At 36.1% G+C, this 7,181-nt stretch overlaps 1 protein-coding gene across 2 annotated transcripts in view; it reads right to left on the reverse strand.

Moving 5' to 3' along the window:
* Positions 1-6,372, reverse strand: part of LOC149814703 (alpha,alpha-trehalose-phosphate synthase [UDP-forming] 1-like) — a 74,838-nt gene extending 68,466 nt beyond the window's left edge. The window contains exon 1 of one of the 2 annotated variants that reach the window (XM_089990345.1): positions 6,309-6,372. The gene's annotated coding sequence lies outside the window, so the exon portion shown is untranslated. Of the gene's footprint in view, positions 1-1,495; positions 1,586-6,308 lie in introns of those variants that run through there. The other variant, XM_089990348.1, reaches the window with a different exon arrangement.
* Positions 6,373-7,181: the final 809 nt, after the last annotated feature.

The raw sequence follows: 7,181 nt of genomic DNA on the forward strand, positions 1-7,181 counted from the left end.
GGTCAGAATTTTGAAAAAATACCGAAAATTGACGATCTCAAGCAATCGGATATCATCTGGTAGAGATGCAGTCGGGCCTCTCCTGTATAAATTTTCTGCTTCCGCCCCTATCCACTAACCGTGGTATATGGGTTCATCTTAACTAAAATTGAGCTCACCGGGTCATTAGGCATCCCTAGGTTCGGGAAACCAAATCCTTTGCTGTGAACCGGCATAAAATAATCTATAATGGTCAATTATTTTATGACAATAGTGGAGAATATATGCGTGCTTGTCTTTTCCTAGCAACCACGAGTACTAATATATTTGTCTCCCTCGAAAGATAGTTGACAATGTCATGTAGGCAATGCCGGAATATACCTTCAAAGAGAGATGGTTCTTGTCAAAGTCATATAGGCAAGCAAGATACACGCGGGTATGGATAATGACAGTGAAATGGAAGGCCATACGCAATGTAGATATATCTAACCAAAATTGAATGGTCCAAAGAAATTCTTGTTTTGAAAATTTTCTGTCTCTCATAACCACAAATAAATTCTATTTGGTTTCGGGTTGGGACCCTCCATTTTGTGAAACATGTTTTGTTTTTTTTATAGAATTCCCCATGAACTTGTTACTTTTCAAGGAAAGGGAGGCTTCACTAATTATGATAGTATTATCCAACCATCAACCATGAGAGAGAGAGAGAGTCACGAGAATATGAGAAGTAAAAATATAAGAATTACCGTGTGAACGGGATTTTCAACACTTTTTTGCAAATCCAACCATTTAAATGTGTTTGTCATGGTGAATTTGCTAGGAATCAACTGTTGGATTGTATATTTTCGTATACTTTTATGAAAAATACAATTTTTGGATGCTGAATATTTATGAAGATTATGAGCCATTGATTTTTAAAGACTTAAAAATCTTGTTTATGCATCACAATTGGATAATTCAAGGGCTGGTCCTTATCAAACCAAGTATGTAGATCAATTCCATACGTTTAGATTTAAGAGAAAATAACAAAAAATCAAGGAAAATTACAGTTCACACTGTATCTCTCTCTCTCTCTCTCTCTCTCTCTCTCTATATATATATATATATATATATATATATATATATATATATATATAGATAGATAGATAGATAGGTAGATAGATATTGCATTAGCAGTTTTTTATATAAACAAACAGTGTATGGAAATTAAAGTGTATTGAAGAAAATATTCATCATTCAAGGTGGAACCACACAATATATAAATGGCTTTCTCCGTTGGAAATTCAAGATGAAACTGCAACTTCATTTCTTGCGCGCATGACCTCATACAGGAAAGGTCACGGACACACACAAATTCATATGCGATATAAGCCCGTGGTTGTGCAAACTAAAAATACAATAAAAATGTTCAAGGCAACAAAGTTCACAGAGGATAAAGCAAAAGGCTCTCAAAATATTGGAAAATATGCATGATACAAAATAAGTTCCATCCGGCTGTAACCAGAAAATTGCATACCTAGCTAGTAGACGAACTCCTTGGGCCAATGGACCTTACCCCTTTTATAAAAAATTTGCTTCTTGTTATCTTGTATATCAAGTAACACACCTGCTAGCCAAGTGCTCGAATGAGCAAATCTACTTATTTTAGTAACAGCAAAGATAACATTGGTGCAGCATTCATTGCCTTTGTAAGGCTATGTCACATGGATACTTCATTTTGACTCACGTTCTGTATCCCCTTATATATATATATATATATAGGTCATATTGGAAAACCATAATACCTACCTTTTGAAAAAATTATTCATGATACCTACCTTTTAAAAAGATCTTATGGCAAACCATAAATTTAACAAAGAATTAAAAGTAAATATAAATTAACAGTTCTTTTCACATTTTTTCTATTTGTTTTATAAGTCAGACCTTATGCATGTGATCTACACGACTTCTTTAGAAAAAAATGGATTTTGAATATGTGACTTTGACAAATAAGCGAGATCAAAAGTCAACCTACAATGTGCCAAAACTTCATGACTCAAAACATTGTTTTTAAACATGATCCAAAGTATGATACTTAGCGATCAATCAGATTAAGCTGGTACAATTTGCACTTTTGATTTCCCTAGGCCCCAAGGGGGGTTGGCTTAGTGGGCTGGGGCCTTGGCTGCTAGATGGGCAGTCAAGGTTCGATTATGATGAGTGTTGCCCCTCTGTGCAAGCCAATGCGTAGCATAGGCTCTGGGGGCAGGGCTCCTAGCCTCGGAGTTTTATACTGCTGGCACGACAACCATAGGTATAGCAAGCTGAGCCAGCATGACCAGGTCTTCATGCCAGGTGCGATTTCTTCGGGTTATAAATTAAAAAAAAAAATCTCTCTCTAGATCTCTCTAGATAGAGAGACCGAGCGAGCGAGCTGTTGACTTAGAAATCTGTGTGTGTGCGGGGTGGTGGTTATGTACCACTATACCATGCCATGTAGTGGTACGCACCCGTGTTTGCATGAATATAGTAACCACTTGATCGGTCCAACTATACATGTGTTTAACATAAGTTATTTACTATGGTAGGTCTTTCCATGTCTAATATACCGTAAGATCTAATTTTTGAGATGATGAAAAACCAATCTATATGGTTTCTTTAGAAGGAAATGGTTTTTAGATCATGTGATTGTGGCATGTAAGTAGGTTTCATAAGAGCTCCAAAAATAAATGGCCCACAATGTACTAAAATTTGAGGGCTCAAAAACTTGTGTTATGCAGGAAAAATATAATTTAAAATTTCAAAATTAGCAAACCAATCATGTTGAACCTATGATTTTCATCACAATACTTTTGGTACCTTCAATAATATTAAAAATTTACTTTATATATATATTGTTTTCAGAATTTTCTCAAGAAGCGAATGTGGTAACTTTGAAAAATAGATGGCCTAATCTTTTATATTTGATTATAAGGATATTAATCTTGTAATATATATATATATATATATATATATATATATTGGAGGGCCGGACGGAGAGCCATATATAATTTACTCTATTCACATTTTCTTTTCAATTTGGTTTAACTCTATGCCTAAAAATAATAAAACATAATGTTGCGTAGTCATGCATAATTTGGCTTTTGTTGACAATGTGAAGACATTACTTAGTTTTCAAGTGCAATGCCTTTTTTTTTATGACCAAAATCCCAGGAACCCTTACCGAAGCAAGGAAAAGCCCCGGTGGGACCTCACGACCACCCTGCCTTAGTGTCAAGTGCAATGTTTTGTTTTGCTCTGCACTTACCTCTCTACTGTAATGATCAAGGAGTTAGACAAGAACACTAGTATCTCTAATCCTAATGCCAAGCATCAACCACTCGAAAGAAACCAAAGGTAGGGAGACAACTAAACATCCGAATCTGAAAGTTAGTACGGTTCGGTATTTTCTTGACACCCATGTGGATGACGATTTTTTAGAAGATGCCTGATATAATAGCAAAATAAAAAGAAAATGTGAATAGAGAGATGTTTCACTATTGATATGGTCCTCAACTTTATCCTCCTAGATATTCCACATTCCTAGCCATACTCCTGCATCTCTTCAGTGCATGCGAATAAACCTTCAAAGGCGACCAAGTGGTGAAGCTCCCTTTTCCGTACCAAGTGGCAACTGTAGGAAACAGAGAGCAGTTTTCTACATTTTAGTGCCGACTAGCAAGTGTAGACCTTCTCCCTTTTTTATAAGCTTTTAGCTTAACAGTGTAAGGAATAGAGAGCAGCTTCTGTTTTTTAAAAGGAAACGTAAACAAAGTGGTGGACCCAAACAGTCTAGTGGCTGCCGTCCTTATAATGAGTTATCTTGATCGAATCTCTGAAGAAGCTCTACCTTTACTACCCCAATTTCAGATGCCTCATGTTGGAAAAGGGGCTTTCTTGAAGGCCAAGTGATCTTCCTGACAGAAAATCCCTGACTAAGTGGCAGTTCTTTATTGACTATACAAAACAGTCTAGTCAATAATCCCTGAATATGAGAACTGAAAATATGAAAGCTAATGTGTGAACCATGATTTTCATGAATTTGTTGTTCTTAATTTTCTATTGAATCTAACCATCATGCTTCGTTTTATAAGAAGCTGCTTTTGAAACGTCTTATTTTGATGCATAAAAGAAAATTTTTTAAGGCTTTAAAATCAATAGCTCATAATCTTCATAAATATTCAAGCATTAAAAAATCACATTTTTCATCGAAAATACACTATCCAATAATTGATTCCTAGCAAATTCACCATGCCAAGTTCATTCACATGGTTGGACTTGCAAAAAAATGTCGAAAATGTCAATATTTCTAGTTTTCTCATATTCTAGTGATTCTCTCTATCGCTCTCTTATATATATATATATATATATATATATATATATATATATATATATATATATATAGGGTAACTAAAATATATTTATCAATTAAATATGTTAACCCGTATGAACCAAGACTTTTATAGGTTTTTTTTATTTTTTCAAAATTTCACGGTTCGAATGTGATCTAGATGCTTAGTTTTATAGAAACAGACTATTGGATCATCCAATTACGATGTATAAAGAAGAATTTTTCAGGGTTAAAAATCAATGACTTAAATTTTTTATAAATATTCAAGCATAAAAAATCACATTTTTTTATCCGATTACAATGTTTCAAGAGTCAATTCCCAGCAAATATATCATGCCCAATGCACCTGCAGGGTTAAATTTGCAAAAAACCTATAAAAATCTGGATTCATACCATAAAACATATTTTGTTGATAAACATAATCGTTCTATATCAGCTAGAAAATAATAAAAAATATTACGTGTCAATCATAACACATGTTAAAACCATTAAATTAATATTAAATAATATTAAAAATTAATCTTGAATTGTATCGATTTTCTGCCGATGAGATTAAGCCTGATAGCATTGGTACCACCATACTTTACGGTGGTACAGATCTTATAAGCTCAAAAAGCAAAATCTTGCCATTAGGTTATGTCTGGCACTTGTCCATGCCGCGCATGCATCTGCTAAAAGAAAAGGCTCCACCTCTGTAAGAGTGGCAACTGGCTACATGTGGTTTCTGGTTGGTCGATGGTTCGACCTACACCGACAAAGGTTGCCCAACTACCACAACCAACTGGATCGTTTTTTTGCTATCCGATCCGTTCAAATTAAGACAGCTGCTCGACCCTATGAAATCCATCTAAGAAAGTCCAAATCCGTCCTTACCGTGAATACGGTGAGTATTTTGGTAATTCCAATCACAATCTTTTAAATTTTCCAATTTTCCCGGTCTCATTTTTTGACCGCTACACCACCTGTACGCTTTCGGCGCTCTTCACCGGCCGACATCATCCGACGCGAACCTTCACCGACTTATTCTCCGGCGAGATTCATCCAAAACTCTCGATTCAGAGTGACCGGAAAACCCATTTTCGGGCGGCTGTCCGTCCGTTTCTAGAAAGGTACGAGTAAAGCATATCAACAATACGAAAGGTGAAGCACGATCCATAGGAATCCATCGGAAAGACTTCTCTTCGCTAACCTCGCCCTTAGGAATTAAGCATGTCCGTACGGACAAATTGGGATGCAAATCAAGATCCAAGATCACGATCTGGGGGCTCATCCAAAACTGAAAATCCTTGCATTTCAATTTCCGGAAAACACACGAGAGCAGCTGATCATTCTCGTCAAGGTCATTCTCAAGATCAAGATCTCGAACAAACTCAAGCTCCTAAACAATCTATAAGATCTCGATCAAGAAATTACATCTTGAACCAACGCGGTGGTATCCCATGTGGTGAGCGGGGTCCTGTGTAGAATCCCTCTACCACATGGGGCGGCAGTTGCTCTGGTAGGGGTCCGCCTAACCCCAGCTTGATTATCAAAAAAAAAGAAATTACATCTAGAAAATAATTTCAGGGAAAAAGGACGAAAATGATCACGATAAGCATATAATTCTACGATAAATGAATTAAAAAAAAGACACGATTATATACTTTTTCTTTCTAGAATTAAGATCATAATGCTCAGGAAAAAGAACGACAATGTTCATGATAGACATTCAATTTTACTACAAAAATTAAGTAAACGGAACGAAAAAGAGAGCTCCAGAATCACATAGTCCTCTTCTTCCTAGGAATATGATCATAAAAAAGTATTGAAAAAAGATTCACAATAGGCATTCGATTTTACAACGAGACGAAATCAAGTGAAAGTATGAAAAAAAAAACTCATCAATCCTGTAATTCCATTATTTCTAGAATTATGTTCGTGAAAACACAAGTCAAAATCTGGAAATCGTGAGGCTTCTTACCTTGCTGGAAGAATCTTCTTCGTCACGCTTTCTCCTCTCGGCCTTTCTAGCGCTCTATTAAACCGATTTGAAATCGGTGGTGGAAGAGATATATATAGAGAGAGAAAAGGGCAGAGAGAGTTACGCGGTTGGACCACTTTACGTACGTCCACTGAATTTATATAACTCTCTGCACTTTCCACTCATGAGTTTTTTTTTTATAAAGGATTCATTTTCTTGTTTGTTTATCTTTCTTTTTCTCTTCTTGATTTCCTTGCCAAGTAGGATTCCATAAGGGCTGAACGTGGGATGAGAAGTTACCAACTGAATTGGGACTGCCATAGGGTAGAAGTCCCACATTATGTGAGTTTTCATAGACCTAGTTAGCTGGATCTTAGGGTTAGGTTTTATAGGGCTCGGTTAAGTCAAGAATGGGTCAAAAATCATATCTGGTTAAAAGCTAGGCTGATTTCCAAAATTTCTAGGATTCAACTAGTCACCCTAAGGAAGCTACAGACCAAAAATCAATGTAAAAGGCTTAGTTTTTGCATACTGAATTGGGTTTGGTCAAAATAGACCCAAAGAATTAATCTCTGAGTAGGGACTTTAATAAATCTGATATTTTTGGGGGAGTTAAACTAGATATCCTAAAAAAGGTTGGGTTAAAATTTTAGACCCAAAGAATTTATGGTTTGGGCTAGGCAGCTTAGTGAAGTTTGACAAGAATTTATGGTTTGGGCTAGGTGTCTTGAGGTCTGCCAAGGCTTGAGCTAGGCTGAGGAAGGCTAGGGATCCACCGATGATGTTTGAGATGATTGACTACACCGCACCAAGTTGAACTTGGTAGCAACTCAATCTTAGTGAGAAGTCCGGACGTACAAGAGATCTAAACAC

Source organism: Nuphar pumila, chromosome 15 (assembly GCF_984573655.1).
Source record: "Nuphar pumila chromosome 15, dmNupPumi1.hap1.1, whole genome shotgun sequence".
NCBI lineage: Eukaryota > Viridiplantae > Streptophyta > Magnoliopsida > Nymphaeales > Nymphaeaceae > Nuphar > Nuphar pumila.